Source organism: Astatotilapia calliptera, chromosome 3, assembly GCF_900246225.1.
Source record: "Astatotilapia calliptera chromosome 3, fAstCal1.2, whole genome shotgun sequence".
In the NCBI taxonomy this organism is placed as follows: domain Eukaryota; kingdom Metazoa; phylum Chordata; class Actinopteri; order Cichliformes; family Cichlidae; genus Astatotilapia; species Astatotilapia calliptera.
The window spans coordinates 41,868,868-41,895,237 of record NC_039304.1 but is presented as its reverse complement, the minus strand read 5'-3'; the positions used below and the strand labels follow the sequence as shown (position 1 = coordinate 41,895,237).

Sequence of the window (26,370 nt, the reverse complement as noted above, 5' to 3'; positions counted from 1 at the left end):
GACACATTTAATTAATTATTTATGTATTTCACATTTTAAGTAATTATTGACACATTTAATTAATTATTGACACATTTAATTAATTATTTAATGATATATTTATTTATTTCATTTTGGCAGTCCTGACGCCTGGCTCTCGTCATGAAATAATTTTATCTGTCAGCCTCACCCATCAAACTCAGGGGGCGGGGTTAACGCTGATCGAGTCAAAACCATTGCTTTGGCCTGGTGGCCATTGTTTCTAGCACACAACAACCGGCATGTGGAAGCTAACAGAACTGAGCTTTGAAAAACCCTGTTTGTGTGTTACCAAATACCATTTTAATATTTTTTTAGCCGAGAATGTAGTGGTTTAATCTTCATGTGTCTGGTCGGTTTGTCAAGATACAGCCTCTTTGCAAAAGTGTATCGATTATTTCGGAGATGTCTGCCCTGATCTCTAATCATTAGATAGAATTTTTTCTCCAGTGTCATGTTCATGAGTCATTTTAACAAACTGAAAACAAAAAAAAAATGTGAATATGGAGCGGTTTTCCAGACAGAAATTGAGAGACAAACAATTCACAGATATTAGGCAACTCTGTGAAAGTTAGGCTTTTTATGCAATAAGATTAATATGACCATAAGTGGAAAGTCTGAATCCTGACCTGAGAGTTTCCAGTGTACAGTGTGGACTTCCCAGTCCAGCAGATAGAAGCTTCACTCCTGAATCATGGAGATCACTGTTACTTAGGTCCAGCTCTCTGACACTAGAAGACTGGGAGCCTAGAAATGAGGACAGAGCTTTACAGCTTCTCTCTGAAAGGTTGCAGATACTCATTCTGAAGAAAAAACAAAGATATTTGTGGTCAGATTAAATAACATGTAATGAAGAATGATTAGCAGTGATCTACTGCAATTTGTGACAACTGGTTGCCCAGCTGAAAACAAATAAGAGAGGAAAAAATGGCACAGGAACCTGTGTACCATTTTTTTCCTCTCTAATTACAATGACGGCAGTCATAGCAGAGAAAAAAAAAGACAAACTGAGTCGTGAGTTTTATAAAGTGCTTTCAGTGCTCAGATATAGTAGAAAAGCACTATATAAGAACCAGTCCATTCACAATTACACTGTTCATGTTTTTTAAATTATACATGGAAGCTTTTAGTAGAATCAACATTAGGTAGAATAGAAAAAAATAAAAGCACAAATATATTTACACAGCTTTGTGGGAGGCTTTGACCACTGGCAGCAGCCTCAGAAGAGCCTCCTCTGAAGCAGAGTATTTCTTCAGGTCAAACACATCCAGATCTTTTTCTGATGACAGTAAGATGAAGACCAGAGCTGACCACAGAGCAGGAGACAGTTTATCTGTGGAGAGACTTCCTGAACTCAAGTACCGTCGGATCTCCTGCACTAGAGATCGATCATTCAGTTCATTCAGACAGTGGAACAGATTGATGCTTTTCTCTACAGACAGAGTCTCACTGAGCTGCTTCTTGATGTACTGGACTGTTTCCTGATTGGTCTGTGAGTTACTTCCTGTTTGTGTCATCAGGGCTCGTAAGAGAGTCTGATTGGTCTGCAGTGAAAGACCCAGGAGGAAGCGGAGGAACAAGTCCAGGTGTCCATTTGGACTCTGTAAGGCCTTGTCCACAGCTTTCTGGTAGAAAAATGTCACTGCAGATTCCACGTCTCTTGACTCCTTTTTTGCAAAAAATTTAGACCATATAGCGGTCTTCTGTTGTTCTTCCAGCAGATTGAGTCCAGAGTTGCTGAAGGTCAGATGGACATGAAGAGCAGCCAGAAACTCCTGAACACTCAGATGGATGAAGCAGAACACCTTGTCCTGGTACAGTCCTCTCTCCTCTTTAAAGATCTGTGTGAACACTCCTGAGTACACTGAGGCTGCTCTGATATCAATGCCACACTCTGTCAGGTCTGATTCATAGAAGATCAGGTTTCCTTTCTGCAGCTGATCAAAGGCCAGTTTTCCCAGAGACTCAATCATCTTCCTGCTCTCTGGACTCCAGTGTGGATCTGTCTCAGCTCCTCCATCATACTTGGCCTTCTTCACTTTGGCCTGAACCACCAGGAAGTGGATGTACATCTCAGTCAGGGTCGTTGGCAGCTGTCCTTCCTCTCTGGTTTCCAGCACATCCTCCAGAACTGTAGCAGTGATCCAGCAGAAGACTGGGATGTGGCACATGATGTGGAGGCTTCGTGATGTCTTGATGTGGGAGGTGATGGTGCTGGCTAGCTTTTTTCCTCTGAATCTCTTTTTAAAGTACTTCTTCATCTGTCGGTCAGTGAACCCTCTGACCTCTGTCACCATGCCAACACAGTCAGCAGGGATCTGATAGGCTGCTGCAGGTCGTGTGGTTATCCAGAGGTGAGCAGAGGGAAGCAGTTTCCCCCTGATGAGGTTTATCAGCAGCACATCCACTGAGGTGGACTTTCTAGGGTCAGTCAGGATTGTAGTTTTGTGGAAGTCCAGAGGAAGTCGACACTCATCCAGACCATCAAAGATGAACACAACCTGGAAGTCTTCAAAGCTGCAGATTCCTGCTTCTTTGATTTCAGTAAAGAAGTGATGAACAAGTCCCACCAAGCTGAACTTTTCCTCTTTCAGCACATTCAGCTCTCTGAAAGTGAATGGAAATATAAACTGGATGTCCTGGTTGGCTTTGTCTTCAGCCCAGTCCAGGGTGTATTTCTGTGTTAAGACTGTTTTCCCAATGCCAGCCACTCCCTTTGTCAGCACTGTTCTGATTGGTTCATCTCTTTTAGGTGGTGTTTTAAAGATGTTTTCTTGTCTGATTGTTGTTTCTGGTCTGTCTGGTTTCCTGGATGCTGTTTGAATCTGTCTGACCTCATGTTCATCATTGACCTCTGCAGTCCCTCCCTCTGTGATGTAGAGCTCTGTGTAGATCTGATTCAGAAGGGTTGGGCTTTCTGCCTTAGCGATCCCCTCAAACACACACTGGAACTTCTTCTTCAGAGCAGATTTAAGTTCGCGTTGACAAACTGAAACAAGACATTCTGGAAAAAAAAAGCAGATTATCAGTTCACGTTGTGTAAAGGAAGAGTTGAGTTGCTTTTCTCTAAGGTATGTCCATTTGACCACATGTTGGTCAGTCTCTTGAGACATCAGTAAAATGTCCCATTTATCCAGCAACTTAAAGTTTAGATATATCCTCTTACTGCTCTTCAGACGGTCAGCCAGCTCCTCCTGCTTCATTCTCCTCAGGAAATTCAGTGTGATCTTTATAAATGCCTCTCTGGTGCTCCTCTGTTCATCATCCTTCTGCTGACTCTCTACGCATTCTGGGTAATCTGGACTCAAAACCTTCTGGATCTTCTTCAGCTCGTTCTTCACAAAAGTGATGATGTTGTCCTCCAGCAGCTGGAACAGAATACTTTATGAGTGAGCCAATCAGACTGAAATTATGGATCCAAACATCAGATCCATATTGGGCACACTGACAATCCACTGGTCTACAAAGAGCAGCATGGAGATGACTGTGAACAGAATAGATGTGAAAGTAGTTGTTGCACATGTACAGACCATAAATATGGAGTCCAGCTGTGTTTGATGCTGCTGGGCAGAGTGATCACTGAGAACCTCTGAGCTCTCCTGGTCCACACTGTGGAAGAACTATGAAGAATTAGTTCAAGCACAGAGTAAAAATTCAAAAAGTGACCTTTTAAGATAGTGATTAAGATGATTCCCTATAGTTGTAAAAATTTACTAGTCCTTCTGAATCCACTGAGACTCAACAGCTTAGTGAATTGTATTGAGTTCAAGTACGAAAAGTGTTGCGTATCACTGCTTCAGTAACATGTGAATAAGTAGAAGTTGGTAAAAAAAAAACAGAAAAAATGTATTTAACATTCAGTAACTGGCCAGTCTCTCTTCCAGCACCTTAACATCAGCCTTCCAAACCAGGCTGATTAGTATGTTACAGCTGACAGGTAACTGGGGCGCCAGTCCATGAAAAATCTGTGAGTACCTCTCATCTGACAACCTCTGATTTTTTTCATTTGTACAATAACTTATGAAATCAATTTTATACTAACTTTAAGTGTCACAATCTAAAGCATTAAAAAAACCAACACAATTTTTCAATAACCAACATTAACATCAGTATTGTGGGATATCTAATACTTTCAGTAAACTACAACATAGAGGAATGGGAATTAATATTGCTACACTGGGTGTTTGATCTGTTTTCTCCTAAGTCACTGAAGAAAGATTCAAAATACATATCCTGAGTAAACGTCAAAGCAGATGTCACATACTCCTGGCTCATGGAGAGTTGACAGAAGAGCTAAGTTTGTGTTCCATGTATGGCCAAACCAAAGCAAAAGATCCAGATCCAGCAATGGCTCTGCACTGCATTAAACATCAACAAGCACTGTGCAGAAAATGCTTGAAGTCATGTCTGTAATCCTGACACGTGTAAATTACATCAGGTCCAGAGGTTTACAACACCACCAGTTCAGGGCATTTTTGAAGGAAATTGAGGGATTTTATGGCACTTTACTGATGTGCATTACCTTGGAACGGGGTGTGTTGAGGAGATTCTTTGAGTTAAAAGCTAAATTCTAGATATTCATTGAAGTTCTAAACTGGATGTTCTTGAATTGGATGATTCAAAATGGATAATGGCGTTCCTTGTGAACATTACACAGGAGCTAAACATTCTGAACTTAAAGCTGCCAGGTTTTGGACAGCTCATTATAGCAGCCTATGAGAGTGTGAAAGCCTTCTCCACAAAACTGAAACTATGCAAAACTCATCTGTCTGCTATTGAAGTCCTGCAATGGGAGTTTGAAACGTGATTTGCTGACTTGGAGGCATGCGGTGACACTTCCCAGCTGCTTGCAGACCTCCTCTCAGCTGATGTGGAGTGTCCCCACTGAATGCACTGAATTGCAATGCAACAGTGAACTGAAAAATCAGTTCAGGGAAGCACAAGGAAAAGCAGACAAGATTGCTTGTTTCTAAGACATCTGCCTCTTTTAAGAGTTTTCAGGTGTTTAATGTCCCTTTTTGGAAGCAAATATCTGTGTCCCAAAAGGTTGATTCGGTCATCTGGATGCAGTGTTTTAAATGGGAGAAACGTTTCATCACTCATCCTGGTGACTTCTTCAGTCTCAGCTGACTGCAGGTTTCCCCAATCCCCAATCTTATAAACATATAAACATTACATTTGCACAATGACTGCCCAGGATGTGTACATCCTCACCATTAAAAGAGTGTCCACTGGCCTGTGGGTGTAAATAGACTGTGGAGTGCTGAGGTTGAGGATCGAAGCCAGAAACTTGGTGTAGATTCCTCTTGGTATAGCCTGTGGTATGAGGTCCGGTCAATAGCATTGTCTTGTTCTAACTGCTTCAGACAATCTGTCACCCTCTTCCTGTAGCCACTTTCTGGGCCTCATGTTTGTCACTAAGTGACAAAATTTTCTTATGATACTGTTTATGGTTTAGCAAAACCGTGTCCCTACCCTTGTCTGCTGGAAGGATGATAATGTTGTTGTCATCAATGAGTGATGTGAGTGCCTTCCTGTCCTCCATTGTGATGTTAGATTCAGGGGGCTTTGCATTGCTGAGACAGGCTGAAACTTTGGTCCGTAGTTGCTCTGCTTCCACGTCTGCAATGTTGTCATTTCAAATTGCTGTTTCTGTGGCTGTGATCAGTTCCACTAATAATAATAATAATAATAATAATAATAATAATAATAATAATAATAATAATAATAATAATGGATTGGATTTATATAGCGCTTTTCAAGGCACCCAAAGCGCTTTACAATGCCACTATTCATTCACTCTCACATTCACACACTGGTGGAGGCAGCTACAGGTGTAGCCACAGCTGCCCTGGGGCAGACTGACAGAAGCCAGGCTGCCATATCGCGCCATCGGCCCCTCTGGCCAACACCAGTAGGCGGTAGGGTAAAGTGTCTTGCCCAAGGACACAACGACCAGGACAGAGAGCCCGGGGATCGAACAAGCGACCTTCCGGTTACAGATGTGCAAAACTGTGATACTGCTAGATGAAGAAAAAGGAATAACAGAAAGGGGAGGCACGTTAGGAGGAAGTGAGAGAGAAGGAAAGGCTGGAGGGTGGATGTGAAAGTGAGGACTTCAAATGTATTAACTATGACCGGGAAAAAAGCAAGGCCACGAGGAAATCTTGAGGGAGGAATTTGAAGTTAAAAATCCAAGGGGTGATAATGTCAGTGCATATGATTTAGAAAATAAAGACAAATTCTGGAGTATGCTCAATGAAATGGAAAAGAGTATGTCCAGGGTAAATAGAGTTGTGATTGGAACAGATTTAATGGACATGTAGATGAAGACGAAACTGTCTTTTCAACATTTTAACAGATTGGAGTTACATTTTTATTTGGTGGATTTTCAGAGTGGAGTAAAATGGAGAGTGCCTTGTTGGACTGGATTTTGCTTCGTAATGCCTGGAAATGATGAAGAATCACTTCAGATAAAATCTGGATCACTGTTTTGCTTGAAGACCAATTTAAATGTTTATATTGACTATTGATTGACTGGAACAGCTCACATTTGGATTCCTCAGAAAACAAACCTCAATGTGTTTTTATTTCCTGAAAGAAACCCATTATCATTGAAGTCATACACAGCAGTGTGCTGCTGTTTTCTGTCACAAACAGATTTTAAAATGTTGCCTGAGTTTACAGTATAATCAATCATGAGAAAAATGTTTTATTTTTTTTAAGAAGGTTCAAAGAAAAAAAATACTAAAATGATGCTTGGGCTGTTTTATGAATAAAAATAATTTCTGTGCAGGAAACTTAGTTTTTTCTTTCACTTGAATAGTTTGAATGTCATTGACAGAATTACATGTTTGCACTGCAGTTTATATCCAACAACATCAAGCAGTTAATTGCTGAGAGTTCCTAATACTTCACTTCTCTGCATCAGAGAGTTGGTGTGTTTTAAATTGATTGGATTCAGGTCCAGGCTGGTTCCTGTGAGTAATGATGGAGCAGTGATGTGAGTGCTGAGCTGTGACATGGAGAAGAGTCATGGACAGTTAGAGATGGTCGTCTCACCTCTGAGCTTTGGTCTGGCTCTCATGTTCCCCACACAGAGTGCTTTTAGAGGGAGGGGCTCCCTCCTCTCTGTCCTCACACTGATCCATGCTGCTCAGCTCACACACTTTCTACCTGCAGAGGAAACAAATCATTCATGTGCACATCAGCTGAAACCCTGCTTTCCATCATGTGTGCTGTCCAGATATCAGCTACGTCTTTCCTGCTTCATCTTAGTGTCAGCTGGATGCAGTCAGACAGCAGTGTGAGGCAGAGGAAGCTGCCATCAGCTGATATACTTCTACTATCAGTCCACTAGATGGAGCCATGAAGTTGTAGGTCAGGACACACACAAACACACAAAGTACATTTACTGACAAACACTGATTCACTGTGACTGGAAGTTTCTGTTAATTAACATTAAGTCAATTCAACATGTGTGAATAAATTGTTTAAACATTTTGGCTGATCCAGGATTCAAAGAGGATCTACCATCTTAACGTGTAAGAGAACTGAATGTGACTAAAGTAGAGAAACCTTTCTTTTTTAATCTCTGCACAGATTCAGCATCATGTGCTTTTAATGACCATGTCCTTATTAAATAGAGATACAGTTTTAACAGGATGTTTTATTAAAATTCATTTTAAGAACCTCACATCATCTCTAACTATGGACTGAATGTTGGCTCATTGCTAATACCAACTTGGTACATTTTTAATTTAAAGCACATTTTGGAAGATTCAGTTTCATAGAAGCTTTTTACTGTATTGTGCGTAATGTAGAAAGTAACAGATCAGACCACCCTGACTGAAACCCACAAAGACCCATTTCTACATACTTGCCTGTGTCAACACAAGAGGTGCTTTCATCAAAATGATGCACTTCCTGTGGTTACTGCCATATTTCTATTAGCGGTTGTTTAGTTAGTGGTTTAGCATTTGTCCCATATGTGAGTTCGGAGAAGTGGAAATGACAGGAAGTGTGGTTGCTAAGCTGCTGCTATGTGCAACTAATGTAACAGACTAGAATAAAATGGGGTATTAAACAGAGAAACCTCAGACTGTTCTTCTTGCTCAGTTCATCTTTCTGTTATTTAATAGCTAATAGATTTATGCAGCTAAACAAGTAACTCCTGATCCAACTGAGGAAATGGCCAGAAAAAACCTACACTCTGACATTCTTTTGGCAAAGTTACACACCAATTCAATATTAATTTTAGCAAACTCCAATTGACTTAACAACAATTACTGCCGATGTGAATTTTAACTTTACCAAATACTGAATATTTTATCTTCCCAGTTCTAATCTGTAAGATATTTACAATATTTGACTTCACAAATATTTTTGCTTTCACCCCTACCAGTCAAAGCAGATGGTTACCTCTCCCTGAGCCTGGTTCTGCGGGAGGTTTCTTCTAGGGCTGGGCTATATCGTACCGTTCACGGTAATACCGGTGAAATTTTACACAACGATAAGAAAATGAAATCTCGCAATAGAATATGGGTAAAACGCGCATGCGCGGTGCCTTTGTTTACATACGCACATGGCGGCGACGCAGAATGAGAAGAGCGAAAGCGGATCGTTGAATGAAACGGATGAGCCAGAATTGGCTGCAACTTCACTGGTGTGGAGCTGGTTTAGCTTTCATCTGTCAGATACACAACAAAGCACTATTTTTAGTAGAGCATGCTAACAGGCCGTCGTTATTACCGTGTTGTTTGGAAAATACGGCACACTTAAAATCAATCCTTTGATTTTTCTGAAAATCAACAGATAATCCCGTGTGCCTTATGTATGAACTCTGGTTGTGTTTACTGACCTCGAAATGATTTTATGTGCACGGCGCTCGAAAATCTGTCAAATGTTTCTGAACAACTTTGCTAAGCTACGAAGCCGCACCGCTTGATGGATTGTCGGAGCATTACGGCTATCGTAGGCGGAGCCTCGCGGAGTGATACGTGCTGTGCTTCAACATAACATTACCGTATTGTGTGTGTATAACCTCTTTTTAAGTTTTGTGGATATTATACATGGCTATGGTGAGGATATGTCGGCCAGTTTCCACTGGAAATGCCTTTTGGTTAAACTGTCAGCAAGGAATTTGCATTTGCACTGTTAAATTTTTATATAACTTTAATGCACTTAAAACAGCTGCTTGTTTAAGTGAAAATACATCGTTTTTTTTTTTTGCACTAATAAAGTTGAGGAGTTGTAAAGTATTTTGTCTAGTGTCAATTATATCGTCAGTTATATCGTTATCGCAAATTTTCAAATGTATATCGTGATAAATATTTTTGGTCATATCGCCCTGCTCTAGTCTCTTTGCATGGGCACTCTTTAAACGACTACGACCTATATGGATGACCACCACACTGCCTTCACCAACCAAGTTGCAGCTTCTGAAGACTATTGTTATACCGACAGCACTGTACGCAGCAGAGACTTGGAAATCAACTGTTACGATCAACCACAATCTCGACGTCTTCCAACAGCGTTGCCTGTGACGGCTGCTCAAGAGCACATATCCGGATCACGTTGCCAATGAGGAAGTATATCGCTGTGCGGGATTAGAGCTGTTCCACGTCCAAGTCACCAAACGTCGGTTAAGATTCGCCGGACCCAAGACCCGCCCGTGTCGCAGTTCAGTGGAACCCAAGGAATGGAAAGAGACGGCGAGGAAGACCCCAAAAAACATGGAGGAGTACGTTCCTTAAAGACTTACGCTCAGTCGAACTGTCATGGGAAGAAGCAGCAACAGCTGCGATGGACCGAGTCCGATGGCATTCTCTTGTCTCCCAATGCACCGATCAGTGCGGGAGGATCTAAGTCTAAGTCTAAGTAAGTGTTACATAAAAGAGTGCATAAAAATACCGTTGGGTATCACTCACATTCATCACAATTCATTTTGCCAATGAGGATCTACTTACTTTTTCTGTGTTCCAGTCTCAGTAACTTTGACACAGTAATATCTGCTTCAATATTAAACCTCTGATAAAATCTCTCAAGTGTTAGCTTTATTTTGATACCAAGATTGTAAGGACAGAGTTTGTAAATGCAGAGAAATAATCAATTAAATTTGGGCATTACATTTTCGAGCAGGAAGCTCAGAAAACCCCCTTGGGGCTTAAGAGGTTAAGAAGAATTCATCTCTGTTTATAGAATCACCTCCAAACAGCCAAGCTATCCCTCAATAGTTCCATTATGTTTACTGTCTAACGACAGCGCTAGCATCTTGTGTAGTTAGTGTGTAGTGTTGTGGATAGTTTTGTGTTGTGCGTAAGAACAATGAGCTGTCTCCAGGTAAAAAAAACAGGAGGGATACACCTGCTGCTGCCAGACCTGGTCTCCTTCATAGTGGACAGAAACTAATTTTTTGGACTGGCACAAATAATTTGTGTGGCATCTTATTGAATGCAGAACAGCTGATTGTTCTGTAAATAGTTTGAAGTGGTTATTTAAAAAGGGGTAAAAGGTAAATGGCTGCAAACAACAAAGTTGTTTGCAAAACTTTTGCACAGGATTTTATAATTGACAATTTATATTTGCATTTAAAGTTATGAAATATGATTCATTAAATATGTTGTTACAGTAAAAAATATAACTTTTTTTTGTCTGATTTTAGATCAATTGTGGTAATACAGTGTGTCAAAATGAAAACATAACTGTAAATTCAGACGTGAGGTTATGCAAAAAAGAATGATATCAAAAAAGGCAAAGTACATAGATTGTAAAGGTGAAATGTAGAGTTAAAATCAGTAGTTAAAAATGGCCAATTATGCCCTGGACCCCAGAGGGTTAAACATTTATTTTTAAGTAATACAATAGTTACTTTTCAAGTAATTAATTACTTTTAGAATCTTGTAACTCAGTTACTAACTCAGTTACTTTTTTTGAAGAAGTAACTAACAACGCTGGTCATGATATCTGGTATCAAGTATCCCAGCAAGGTAAAGTCTGAGTCTGTGCTGTAAATTGTCACCCAAAAAGCTGACACATTTATCTGCATAATGCCCTACACGCTGAGCCACAAAAACCACCGTGCACTGAAAGCTAAAAATGACCTTCATTGTTATTTCTTTACAAATTATCACTGAATACTTTCAGACTGAGTCTTGAAACTCTACATTTTTCAGGGCTTTTTGTGGTTCAAGTATTTTTAAGCATATTCCAAAATGCATTTTGAGTATGTTGCAGGCAAATGTTTTCAGCCCTTTATAACTCTGCAAACCTCAGTTCAGTCAGGTACATTTTACAGTTTTACTTTCCAAAGCAACTGTTCTGAAGCTGTTTTAGTGTCTAAGGATAATTCAGAATGGATAGCCACAGATTTTCATTGAATGGATCTGTTTTAGTGTGGAGCTAACCTGAGGCAAGGCTCAGTTGCATTTGCCAGATTTTTCCAAAGAAAGTTAGAAAAAAAAAAGATAAAAGAAAAAGCACACAGCACAACCTCTTAACCACATGAGGACAGTCCACCAACTCATCAAGAAACTTAAGTAGCATTGTTCATGACAGACCACGAAAATCAGTCTGTCACTCAATGCACTTCCATACACCTGAGCAAGCAGCAAACTGGGGAGAGCTTTTTTCAAATACCATCACCGCTATTTTAAATACTCAAAGTATCATGTACCCCAATTCAAGTTTGCTACCGAAATGCACACAAAGTATTGTGCATGCATGTAAATATTTATTTTTTGTCTTTCCACTTAACATTGCTCACCTGGTTCTTCTGGCTCTTGTAGAATCCTTTCTCTGCATTCCTCGCTCTCTCTTTTAACTGGTAGTTACATAAACATGTTGTTTCTAGCTAAAAAAAATATGGTATGATTTCACTTCAACAAATGAAGTAATTATAACATAAGTTATTGTACAAGGACGCTGGAGAAAATCCATATTCCATGACAGTATAACGCACTTGGTCATTTGAAACCATCATCAATGAATCATTTTACAGTTACCACATCATGTTGACTTATTTCTCTGTCTCTCTCCTCCTCTTTCAAACTTTGTGCTTTACCCATAATAAAAATATAAGAATTTTATGGATGAGAAATAACATCCACAACTTTTTGGACTCTTTCAAATGCTTCACTGATTTGCGTAATTCATTTACTTCTCCCTTGTCCTTGGTGTTATTGAAGCCTCATTTATTCATGACAAACCTGCTGTTGGACCGTTCACTGCCTTTGTGCATGCGCAGTAACATCCTGACATAAAGAAAACTGCAAATAGAAACCTGTTTTCTTTCTAATCTCTGCCATTTCCAGGAGACCATTCGTCACACCATAACATTTAAAGATGATGAAAATAATAATTCAGTGCGCAGTTCTTACTGAAACTATTACTGTAGATGAACTCACCAATAACTAAACTTCCAGAAACTGACAATAGGATACTGAACTCCAGGCTTCAACATGGAAAAATTGTAATACCACAACTAGTTTGACTTATTATGTTCTACAGACACAAACACTAAAACGAGGAAGAGCGTTAAGCGCTCGGCCTCGTTGGTCCTGCTGTGAGTCCTTTAGCCGTGAACTATGGAGCGGCAAATTTGTGCTGGATATAAGCTGCACACAGCTGATGTTAGCCATGAAAACATTACAGACTGCTAACATTACCTTCAGATGGAGCTTCACACTGAGACGATTACATGCAACACAAAGTTCACGAAACTTTGAGAAAGAAGGAAGCGCGAAGAGAGGGGTCCACAAACCACGGCCCTGTTACAAACACACTGCGGTCTCTACAGCTACACTTCAGAGAAAAAGACCGACGCTGCATTCAGGTGCACCTCGGAAATCCCCAAATCTCTCCTCAAACAGCTGGAAGGCTGCCCGATGGTTTATTTCTTCTAATTGCCCCGTTTAGTTGAAATACAAACATCTGCAATCACTCTGTTCTTCTTCTTCCAGCAGCGTTTGAACAATAAAACGCTGCGTGTCTTTGAGTATAAATATATATTTTTATGACAGCCCAGTGAGTACCGTGTTAAAGTGAGGAAGAAGCAACTTAATGCAGCAATCAAAAATTTCTGATGAAAAAAACAAAACAAAAAGTAGAGACCAAAGCGAGTCACAGCTGCCACTGACCCATTATAGATTATCTGCCTAATCATATGACCCTCGTAAGGGACAACTGCCATTAGGGCTTAGAGCTGGGACTCTCCATCAATTGGTCTTAGAACAGAAGAAGCTTCTTGGATGGGAGGTGAGTTTAATTATGCTTAAAAGTCTTTCATATGTTCGACATCTAGCTAAAAAGGTAAAAAAAAACTTTATTCATTCAGTAACATTGCATGGTCTGGTATCTACCAAATAAATCACATTTTAAACACAGTTTGAACAGTCTGCACTGTCAGACAGTTATGAAGCAGAGGCTATAATAGACATCCTTACAGTGGGAAAGAGCTGCCGGTGACTTGGAGCAGAGAAACACGGTGTATTAATGCAATTCTCTTTCACATAAGCAGGACCAGGCTTACAAAAACCTTTTGTCCAGGTAACAAATCTGTTATATGCACATGCTCACGTGCCTAAATGAGCAGCTTTACCCCAAGAGGCACACTGAGACCAATACCTACTGCACATATCATCACGCTGGACACTGAGTGGTGATATTTATGTTGCTCCGGCACAGCTATAACCTACCTTACATTAGTTTCAGGGTGAGCTTCCTTTTCATCAACTCTTCTTCCGAGTACATCAAAATTATCTTCTCATTTGATTTCAGGGCCTATTTCTAACAGTTAAATTGTTTTACTTGCTCCCTCACTCTCTCTCTCTCCTTTGTTCCCTGGGTTTCGAGCATGTATGAGCAAAGATGCAGCTTTTATTCTTCTGATATGTTTTTTGGTTTGTTTTATTGAAGTCTATTTTTAATTAAAATCATGATAGACTTGTGATGTTCCTGTGGCTTTTGGGTTCGACCACTGATCTGATTTTAAAACTTTTGTTTTAAAGTCCTAAGACCTGAACTCTTCCATGGCATGCGATTTTAATTTCTCTTTGGTATTTTGGCATATTGGGGCCTGATGAATGTAAAAACAAAGAACTGCCAGTTTTTGGGGGTTTTTTTTACCTTTTTTTGTTTTTAAGAAAAATAAGAGCCACATATGACAATATTCGTTTAAAAGTTTGATAGAACAGTAGCAGTATAATGTCCTTGTAAGTGGATATCAGGCCCTCGTAGAGCAAAATTGTCACGTTTAGTTAATGGACTCAGGCGCAGACCAGAAATCCTTGAAGACAGTTTATTGATACAGACAACACCAGTTGATACTATATACAACGTGCTGGAGGGGAGGGGGGTCCAGGGCTCCGGGGTCCGTGAGGGAAAGGAAGGGGTTCACACGTGCTCCAAAGAATCACTCTGCTCTCTCCACAACTGGGTTACACAAATCCCAACACTCCTCCATGAGATGACAGGCAGGTAGGGAAAGATCTGTACACAGAAACCTTAGTTATAGATGAACAGACGGAAACAACTCACAGATTCTGATTCTCAAACTACTGAGCGACTGACGCTGATAGCTCAACGATCCAGCGACGAATAGCACAGTGCTGCCATCTTAAGTAGGGCTCACGATTACGCAGAGAGAGAGAGAGAAACACATGTTGCCTAATATGGGATCAGCTGGTGAGGCACAGGGACCATGACAAAAATGAAGTATTTTGGTCTAAATAACCCAAAATGTGATGTCCATGTAATGGTGGATTAACAGGTGTTATTCTAAGGAGGGAAACTGTTGAGTATTGCAGCATCGACAGCGATCACTACAAGGAAAATGACGACGGAGGCAAAAATTTCCTTAATATTTTGGGAACTTTATTCCACATCGACACACGGCAAAACTTTTCCTCATGGGTGCTATTTTGTTGTGGTAAACCTTTTTTTCTTAGGGGCGTGATGACGCAGCATACGTGCCCTTACAATGAAACAGTGCCTCCTTGCGGTGACAACTAAAATACTGTCTCTCTGTTAAACAATAGTAACCATAATGCAGTTAAACACACTGTACAACATGAGTACACACAATGAATATCTTAACACCCCCTCTTGTACTCAGGTTGCTGAAATCTAAAGAAAAGTTGTACAATAAACAATAAACAGTTGTACAATCTCTACCACACTTCCTTTTCCTTTTTTTCTCTCCCCCTTTTTCTTCTTCTTTCTTTTAAGCACCAAACATAATGTCACCAAACTTTGCAAGATTTAGCTTAGAAACAGGTTTGGTCATAACATCTGCAACCATTTCTTCAGTGGTGCAATATAACAGACACATTTTCCCTTCATTTCCAACGGACCTTACAAAATGATATTTAATGTCCACATGTTTGTACCTCTGTCGGCTCACAGGGTTTTTAGCCAGGGAAATTGTTCCCTGGTTGTCCTCGTACACTATTGTTTGAGTGTATCTGTAGTCATCTATACCTTTCAAAAGCTGTTCTAAATATATACATTCTTGCATTGTGGAAGCCAGAGCCATATACTCTGCTTCACAGGTAGAGAGCGCCACAGTGGGCTGTTTCTTGCTCTTCCATGGAACTAGAGAACTGTTCTTACATAGATGTGCACAGTAACCAGTAGTGCTGCGTCTGTCGGCGGTGTCACCTGCCCAGTCAGCATCACTGTAGGCTACTAGACCCAAATTTTCATCTGTGTTTCTCCTTAAACACAACTTCTTATCTTTGGACCCTTTGAGATTTCTCAACACAGGCTTCACAGTTCCCCACTGTTCCTCTGTAGGCTCATGGAAATGCTGTGATAACTTGCTTACCACAAAACTCAGGTCAGGACGGGTACCTGATGCGAGGTATATAAGACTGCCTACAGCCTCTCTATACAGGGAGTGCAGAATTATTAGCCAAATGAGTATTTTGTCCACATCATCCTCTCCATGCATGTTGTCTTACTCCAAGCTGTATAGGCTCGAAAGCCTACTACCAATTAAGCATATTAGGTGATGTGCATCTCTGTAATGAGAAGGGGTGTGGTCTAATGGCAAAATGGGTCAAAAGAAGGACTTGACAGGCTCAGAAAAGTCAAAAATAGTGAGATATCTTGCAGAGGGATGCAGCAGTCTCAAAATTGCAAAGCTTCTGAAGCGTGATCATCGAACAATCAAGCGTTTCATTCAAAATAGTCAACAGGGTCGCAAGAAGCGTGTGGAAAAACCAAGGAGCAAAATAACTACCCATGAACTGAGAAAAGTCAAGCGTGCAGCTGCCAAGATGCCACTTGCCACCAGTTTGGCCATATTTCAGAGCTGCAACATCACTGGAGTGCCCAAAAGCACAAGGTGTGCAATACTCAGAGACATGGCCAAGGTAAGAAAGGCTGAAAGACGACCACCACTGAACAAGACACACAAGCTGAAACGTCAAGACTGGGCCAAGAAATATCTCAAGACTGATTTTTCTAAGGTTTTATGGACTGATGAAATGAGAGTGAGTCTTGATGGGCCAGATGGATGGGCCCTCTCTGAACAGTGTCTGGGAGGCTGTGGTTGCTGCCGCACGCAACGAAGCATGAGAAATTACTGAAAGGAACCTAAACTGGGAAAAACTAAAGAGAAAACTTGAAACCATCATGAAACGGGGTGAAAGGCAGCGAGACGCAGACTAACAAACAGGACACCATGGAACACAGACGAGCCGACAACGAGCACGGACCGACACCCACTATATATACACACACAAGGTAATCAGATAATCACACACAGGAGGGAAGAACAGCTGATTCTAATACACAAAGACGACTGAGTACACACAATGAATATCTTAACAGAAACCCTCCAAACAACAGACAGAGCAGTGGAGCAGCCAAGGGAATAGAAGGATATAAAAACTGTATCACTAAAATATAATTTATCATACAAAAACAGTTAAAAATGTAAAAGCAATTAAAACAACCCTGGCCAGAGAGAACACAATAAAAATCAATAAAACATAAACACTAAAAATCCGGTGGCATCTGCCACGGCGTTAAGTCACTAAAAGTCCGGGTGGCGACAACCACAACGTTAAAATCCAGTCAATCGGAGCGGGGCAAGGAAAACCCGGCGGCGTCCTCGGCTGTCCTGTCAGTCTCTCTGCTCCGACGTGCCCGTATGGGCAAAGCTCCTAACGCTGCCCGCTGCTTTTCTGTAGCACACCAGCACTATGGTCTCGCCGTTGGAGGTAGGGCGCTGTCCCGCTGCTAACTAATCCCCCACCGTAGCGTCCTCTGGCCTCCAGCTATTCCAGCAACAGCACAGCTCCCTCTTCCTCTTCGCTCGCTAAGCGTCGTATGCCCTTGCCACGTACTGCATGGCAACTTGCACCAACCCCGTGCTCCAGCGCCAACGGTGCCGCTGCCGCCGCTTGCGGCCGTCACCTGCCACTCCTATTTCGCCATGTCTGCTGCCCTCTTTCCCCTGACCTGCCAGGCCCTCTTATTGGCCTCTGAGACATCCCAGGTGTGTCAAGTTCATAATCAGGGAGGGGCGGAGTCAACAATAATTATAATAAAAACATGCAAGAACAAACACTGTACAATATTAAAATATTAAAAATAGTAAAATACAGCAACTAATGCACAATGAAATATGCTAATGGCCTGACGGTGAAGAAGCCGTCGGCCTCTGGAAGGAAACAGAAGACATTTCAGAGGCTGCAGGCAGATTTCTTTGATTTGGGGCCTTTTTCAGCTTTATTTACAGAGCAGTGAAGATAAGTGACAGCAAAGCAGAGGGAGAGAGAAAGGGGACGTGGCCCGGGTCAGAATCAAACCCAGGCCAGCTGCTCTCCACCTTGTGACACATGGTCACCTGCTCATCCTAGTGAGCTCCACCAGCAGCTCTTTCACACAGTTTACACTGTCAAACACCGTGTGTGGACCTCAGCTAACAATAGGCTACATTTAAGTCTGGACTACAAGCTTTTATATTGAGGCAGATTTTTCACTGTTTTTATTCCATCAGCAGCTCAACATCATGAGCAGCTTTGACATAAAGACATCAAACTCAAGCTGACTTTAAACTGGATCTACTTTTAATACAGTGGCTCAAAAACAACTAACATCTTTATTATATATCAGGACAGATAGTCATTTCATCTCAAATGGAAAACAGCTTTATTTGGAATAATCAGCACTATCAACTGGTTTGGGATCTCCACCAGTTTCATGTCTTTACAGCTTCTCCAACAAAGTTCCTGTGAAATCAGCATTTTTGTCTTTATTGGTTTGATAGTGATTGATCATTGTTCTCACAGCATTTTGAGTGGGAACAGTTCAAAATGAGAGTAGTGGGAGTTATTTACTGATTGAAACAAGCTGAATGTTTCTGTGATGATGAAGATCAGCAGCTCAGCTGATCAATGAATTGACATCTATCAGTCATTTCATGAGATGAAGTCATCAGCAGACATTTGTTCTAACTGTGTGATAAATGTCAGAACATTAGGGCTCTGCTTTAGTCACTACTTGACAAGATGCTCATTGGCTCATTGTTGAATCCAGTGGCCCAGATGGAGTCTGACCTCTGACCCTTTGCTGCAGGTCTTCTGTGTTATCTCCACTTTCATGTCTGATCTTCTGCTGTATCGTCCAAAATAAACATCTGAATCATTTCCAACACTTCAGCAGATCTTTAATTTGGGCAGTGCAGCACAGAATAACACATATTGTACTATACTGCCCACTTCCTGATCTTATTGGATCTGTGTGTGAGGTTGGTGAAGGAAACACATGTTTACTGAGTGAGTCGCTGCCATTAGGAACTAGTTTTTATATCACAGCCTGGAAATCACACAGGACCATTTCTGCAAGTGAAAAGCTGTAATTGGAGGAAAATAATAGTATAGTTTGTGCGACTGTTGTTTGTAAATGAAGAATTGTGCTGCTGACCTTTGACCTTTTCTTTAGGTGCACAGAGCCCAGAGGAGTCCAGAACTGAGGCAGTGCTACAGATGCTATGTCTTCAAATAAAGTGGTGTATTATCCATGTTTTCTATGGATCACATCCAATATCCTGATCTAACGAGCCCCCTGTTGCGACTTTCATCCGTAAATAAAGCCGCGGCCGGCTGAGTTGGTTGTGTCCCTGTGACGCGCCTCCAATAATCCATAATGAGTCGTACTTGTACTTTGCGCATTTATTTTAAGAACAAAACAAAAACAAACATTTGCGCTTTCAATCAATTTACAAATAGCGCATGGATTAACTGGTGTGTCAAAAAATGACGGTCAACAGAAAAGTTTGCCCACAAACCACTCACCCAACACCCCTGCTGCGAACACCAACATCAGGTAAATAGACTGTGACCACACCCACATACCATCACCTGAGACGCAGGTAAAGCTATACACCTGTGCCACCAAAACAAAAAGGAAAAACATAAACATGGACTTTGGCTCTTACACCCCCTTTTTGTGGATTTTAGAGCCTCTTCCTTTTGCTGCGTCTGCGTCTCATTTCAAGCACAAGAGCAAGAAGTGGATGAAGAAATGGGGCGAGTGGGGTCAGTGTGGTGCATGTCAGCTGTGCTCACACATGCTTTCACAAAGAACATGTGTGTTCATCGGCAGCATTAAGGTGCACGTTAGTCTTCATAATAATAAAGTATTCTGACTTTATTCTTCTGAATCCTCACAGTCATGTTGCAGCTCTGCTTTGCTTTAAGAAAATGTTCTACCAGGATGTTACTTTCCTAAACATGTTCTCCAAATGTTCCAAAGACTTTGTTCTAAGTAGTTCTACATGATGAAACATCCACACTAAGTTTAAGAAGGACACACAAACACCATCTGTCCTTTCATCATGTGTACAAACATGTTCAGACCAGATGTCAAATGTAGCGTGAATGAATGCAAATGTGGATCGTTCCAATAAAATGAGACAGTATTGTGAGTGGATTAGAGTTCATTTGAAGTTCATTTAAACCTATACGAACATGTTATTCCAAACAAACTATCCAACAGGAAGCAGAATCAGGGGAACAGGAAACAGTGGAGGTGAGCTTCCCTCCCTCCAGGACATCTACAGGAAGCGGTGCCTGAGGAAAGAGGGGAGGATCATCAAAGACTCCAGTCACCCCAGCCATAAACTGTTCAGACTACTTCCATCAGGCAACAGGTACTGCAATATCCGGTCCCGAACCAGCAGACTGAGAGACAGCTTTCTCCATCAGGCCATCAGACTGCTGAACACTTCATAAGACACCTCACCTCCACTACTGGAACTTCAACATTATGCACTCCATACTGTACATTAATGCTACTTGTTTGCAAATTTCCAACTATTTTATTTTATATATATGTATATAAACACACACACACACACACACACACACACACACACACACACACACACACACACACACACACACACACACACACACACGTAGATATACATACACTCCTATATTTGTACATGTATTTATTCTTATAATTCTCAGATTTAACCATTCTTATATTTTTCTAGTTCTTATGTTATTGTATTGTATTTTTTCCTCTCTTGCTTGTGAAGCTCGCACACAAGAATTTCACTTGCATGTGCTGTACCAGTGTACCTCACATGTGCTGTGACAATAAAAGTGATTTGATTTGATTTAAAAAACACACAGAGATGCAAGGAGTGCAAAAATTGCTCTTTATTTACAATGCCTGGAGTACACAGGTTGTATACAGTGACAAACAAACAGAGGGAAATCAGGAAAGGGAGCAAGGGAAGGAACCAACAAATAATTTTGCAATAAAATATTTATTTTTCAACTTCTCCAAGTGAAATCCAACAAGTGTATTTAACAGTGAAAGCAGAGTGGAAGCTGCTCATATATAGTTCAACCCAGGCTAAAAGTATGTTGAGTAGACCAGCATCATCAAAGTGTCAGCTCTCTGAACATGTTGCAAGATCGCCATCTGCAGGACAAAACTAGTTTTTCTCGCCCTCCTCGTCAATGTCACGATGACGTCATCGTACAGCAAAACATGCAGATCAGGTGACACGACTGTCTGAGACACTGAGTTAAACTGTGGCAGGTAAACATGTGGAGGCAACATGATGCTGGAACATCGTTATTGCATTATACAGTTTCCTCTCTAACTGGATAATGCTGTGAAGAAGAACAGCTGTGGAACCAGGGTCCTGAGTGTCGTCTCTTGATAAATGCAGGTAATTGTGTTGCTGGTGGAGATGATGAATCACAGCGTCCATCTCACGTTGGAGTCAGAGCTTTTCTTCAGCTACTCTGGTCTTCAAATGTAAGACATCAATGGCTCTCCTTTTCAGGTCCGTTGGAATATCACCTTCTTCTGTCTGAGAAATATTCATGAAAAAACCTGACAAAACAAAAACAGCAGCAGTAACAGTAAATTGCGCTTATAAATTCACTGAAAAGCCACATTTGAACTCTACCTACTTGTTCATCAAGGCATGAGTACAAGGGCAAGGAGACTTCACAGACATGTTGAAATTGTCCTTGTGATGTGAAGACCATGGACTGTGGTGGCCACTGCAGACTGTTGGACTCCGTTACAATCTTCTTCAGTCTCCTGTTACAGTCGTGGATTTGCTTGGACAGCCTGATAGCGACTCCCTGTCTGTCTGGAACAAAGCATTTATATTAAAAAGACATTTACAGAAAATACAAACACTAACAACACATGTCAACATCACATGATATTTCAATATTTATATTATTTATTATATATTTTAAGACTTCTACATTTTATAAATAGTGGGAAAAATGCTTTGGGTTGTTAATAGAGACACATTAAAGCAAACTTTGCTCGATGACAATGAGCACAGTTAAATCAGTACAATAAGTGTGGAGCCTTCAGAACGTGTCTGTGTAGGTTCTCAGTCATCCAGATCATGGTAGTCTAAGAAGCAACCACACCTTCCCTGCAGAACATTTTGTAAAGTGAAATTTGTTTATTGTCCCGTCAACAGTTTACTTACAGAATCTTCTTTGCAGGAGTGCGGTACAAACATCTTCACTGTGAGGAAGTGACGGATCACTGAGGAATGACACACAAGTTTTATGACTAAAGAATTATTGTAAATAAATGAAGACAACAATGATTTTTTTGGATTAGCAAACAGAAGCATGAATTTATATCAATACCTGATACAGCAGTATAACAGAATGACTTATTTCTGATATTGTTAAGATATCAGGTTGGAAAATGTTGACCTTAAATTAAATGACCTCCAGAAAAGTCCGACAGTGTTTCCACCGCAAAGTGTCACAAACTCCCTCAACAGAGACCTGGACTCTAAAGAGAGATGGTGAAACAGCTCAAGGAGAGCTACTGAAAGGCTGTCTGAGGCTCGTCCGCTGTAGCAAGAGAAAGCCCAGAGTTTAAGAGAGGACAAGCTTTGGGTTCACAGACACAAAAAGCAACTCTGCAGTTGCATAGCTGACCTACCAAAAAGAGGCAACGATAAGAAGTTATTCAACATTTGTTTTTATGAACCACATGCAACCCACTGCCCTCATATGGAGACATGCTGGTGATGGTAGCTCCATCTTCATACTTCTCTTTCCAATATATCCACTAACCCTCTGTGCACATGTACAAACTGTCTCAGCCTCTCAAACTTTCAAACATGAGCTGTGCCTGCAATGTACTCATTTCTAATCCTTTCCATTTTGGCCAGTCTAAGCATTTAGAAATAGATAAAAACAAAAACACCATTCAAAGATAATTCTTACTTTTTCTACTTTTTAGGTCCAAACAATCTGAAATATCTTGGAGAAATGAACAATATATCCTAAACCTGACCTCAGGTCCATGAGGTTAATGCAGTCATTACATGGACATGTTTCATTTTAAAATCAGATCAGAATAATCTGGCATTAAGTAATAAATGTGTAAGAACAAACTTGTGTTCACAAACATCTCTCTTGTGTTTACTGCATGGGTCTGTGATCCTCTGGTAAATGTAGCTCTGACTCAGGCCAAGCCGTCTTATAGCAGGTTTGCTATAGAAAGACAAGGATTATGGGAAAAAACAAAAAAGAAAACAAGAAAATATAAAAGCTATTTTACAGCAATTATGAGCTATTTTGAAAGAAATCTGAAATCCCAACACTTATGAATATAAATAATGATTAGCTGCTTACAGCCCACTTCTCTGGAAGGTGGATAGATTTTTGTGTGTTTTCCTAATGCAGGTTTTGCAATATACACAAGTACTGCTGTGTTCATACACCGATGTTCTCCATGTTCTTTGCACATAATGCAAATGTTTGTGGATGGTGCTGAGGATTTATATGACATCTTTCAGTGAATCCCACAGGCTGAGATCTTCTCTCTTTGCCTTACTGTTTGCTGTCTCTGAACCAAAATTGCTGCAAGTCACATTATCCATGTTCTCAGACAGTGGTGTGACTGCCTGGTTTGGGGACAGGTGAACCAGTCTGAATGAAGCTGGGAAGTGAGGACTTCATTTGTGGATATGAAAATGCAACAGCACCACTGATGGTTTTCATTATTATTTTCATCTTGTTTGTCCTGAGGTGTGCTGTAGTCATTTTCCACACACTTCAGATGTTTCATGTTTACACACACCTGTAATGTGGTCCTCTAGCTGAATATCGTTAAGGAGCAGCCACGTGTATTTAAAAAAAAGATAAAACAGCTTCCAGTTTTGTACCAGTTTGTATCAAAATAGATTCTGTCTGTACTGGATCTGGATTGATGGTCGTCTCTCCAACAGCGACACAGCGATCCGGCTCACTGATTGGTGATAACAAACTGCTGAGCCTGCTAGCAGGTGCAGGAGGGCCAATCTGAGCCACAGTTATGGGGCTGATAACTGCTGACAACGCCCATTGATGGACTGATAACATCCGAAAATGCATTTTCCCCACAGTTGTGCCACAAATCAGATGCACTTTGCTCTTTTGTTTTTTCTTGTACTTGTGCTGCTTCCTTTTCATAAACTTGAATGAATGCCTGATAGAATGCCTGTAGCTATGTGCTTAATGTGGCTGAGAAAATTGCTCATCAACTTTACTGTTGCCGTGAGAACCTGCTGATGGCATTGTAACACTTTCCAATTATTGTGTTCTTGAGGAGGAAAAGTGGCTTCATTGATGCTTTGCTAACACCATCAATAAAGTCCGAAACCCAGGAAGCCTTTGTGTGCGCTACATGATCTGTGATTAACAGATATTTGCTGTATACTGTACAAGAGTTTATACAAGTATGGACTGAATAGTGTTTGCATGTGCTTAGGATGACATGTGTGTCAGTTTGTGTACGTTGCCATTGACCAATAAATCATACCTGTCACTGCAGTTTATGTCTATAAATATGGACAGCCAGGGAAATACCTCGAGGTATTCCATAAGAGTACCCTGCACGTTAATTCTCGACGCGAGGGGGGTACCCGGCAGATACAGCAGATAAATTAAATACAGGCTATTGCTTTTGTATTGTTTATTTGCAGGAGTTGGCAACATTTCTGATGATGAGTGCCATCTAAAATTTCCTCAGAAGTCAATGTGCCATATGATTACATTAGCAATAAATTTAATAACGCTCTATATGAACAGTTACACATTAAACAGAACAACTTTATAGAATTATATTTGTTTGCAGATGTTGGCAGCTATCAGTGAATAGTTATTAGCTATTTTGAAACAAAAAAGGACACTTTTTATCCATAAGAAGAACTCCATAACACCAAATGTATCAACTGTACAACAGAAAATGCAAATGCTATTGGTTTCCTCACAACAATGATAAATACTGTCAATAAAGCCTCTGCAATGTTCTTAAGACAGTTAAACTTGTCAGGTATGATCAGATGTCCAGCAGGTGAAAACGCAAGCTCCATGAACACGCACAGCTATAGATTCAGCTCTAATATTATTACCACACAATCCAAGGACACACCAACAGCTCAGATTTCTAGAACTATTAAAACAAATGTCAGTCTATCCATTCATTTTCTTGGGAATATTCAATTCAGGTTCACAGTGGGAGTGTGGTGGGCTAGAGCCTGTCCCAGTAGTCATAGGTAGAGTACAACTGGACAGGTCATCAGTCTGTCAGAGTCTGTCTGTTCACTGCATCATTCCATGTTTGGCACTGATCACCACCTGCACTCATGTATATATCTATCTACTTAGCACTTTTAATTCTTATTTTTATTTTCATGTCTATTTAAGCGTTATATGACAGTATGTTTGCACTAAGTACCGCAGCAATTTCCTAATGTTGTAAACCTGCTCAACATTTGGCAATAAAACCCTTTCTGATTCTGAAACGTGCATCTTGAGGTTTGTCATGTAGGATTAAAAGAGCCAAACTTTCACACAGCTAGCATTGTATTTTACACTGACCCTGGGTCAGTCTAAGTATCATACAGTTTAAATACAGTTTATTTATCATAGATGCATTAAAGCTAATCTGGATATTTCCTCCTTTAGCAGTTTTTCTTTAGGAACTTTACTGTTTTTCAGCTCATGTTTGATTTCTTCACACAACAAACTGTGTGTGTTTTTTTTTCTGGGAACAAAAATGTCATCTCTCCATTAATCCTCACATGCAGATGCTTTTGTTGTGGCTGTTTTGTCTTTGCCGAAAGCACAGCATTGCAAACAAGAGCGGAACTTAAAGGGGTCTCCACCCTGACTTCCAACCGGAGCGGCCCGGGGAGCTTACAGCGCCGGTGCACAGACGCCTGCCCACGGGTCCGAGTAACAGCTAACAACGGCTTCAATGAGGCGCCGTGACGTCACTAAATTAAGGTTTGGGTATTTTGGATCAATCTTTATTCGAATTGAGACCAAAGAACAGGAGCAGCAGCTAACTCAGTAAAGAGATTACCGGAAGTGTGCTCGGACACGGAGGTCAGAAGTTAAATCAGCCTAAACAAACACACTGAAGCTTTTTGAGTATTTACCCGAACAATGATGTCATAAGTGTGTAAGGTTGGAGGAAAGTTTGATAGTGTGAGGCTTATGTCCTCAAATTGTGGTTATGCAGGTGTTGTGCCAAAAAGTGATTGTCTGCCAAAAACTGATTTCCGGTATTTGCCAAAACCTGATTGCTTGTATGTAAACTGCTAAAAATAACTTGTTGGTCTACAATATGTGAAACATATGTCAAATATATCCCTCATGAATTATATCAAATCATCTTGACCAACAAACAACATTCCTGTAGCAAGGTAGAAGCCGCAATCACTTTTTGGCAGTGACCTTTGTATCCTTTATTTGTGCAGTTAAAGAAAATTCTTGTTTACTTTAAAAATGTCTCTTTTAAGAGTAATCTGGCCAAGAGGACAGCTGAAATTGCAACAAATTC

At 40.6% G+C, this 26,370-nt stretch overlaps 1 pseudogene; it reads right to left on the bottom strand.

Annotated features, from left to right (window-relative positions):
* Nucleotides 1-26,370, bottom strand: part of LOC113019578 (protein NLRC3-like) — a 576,297-nt pseudogene that overhangs the window by 4,406 nt on the left and 545,521 nt on the right.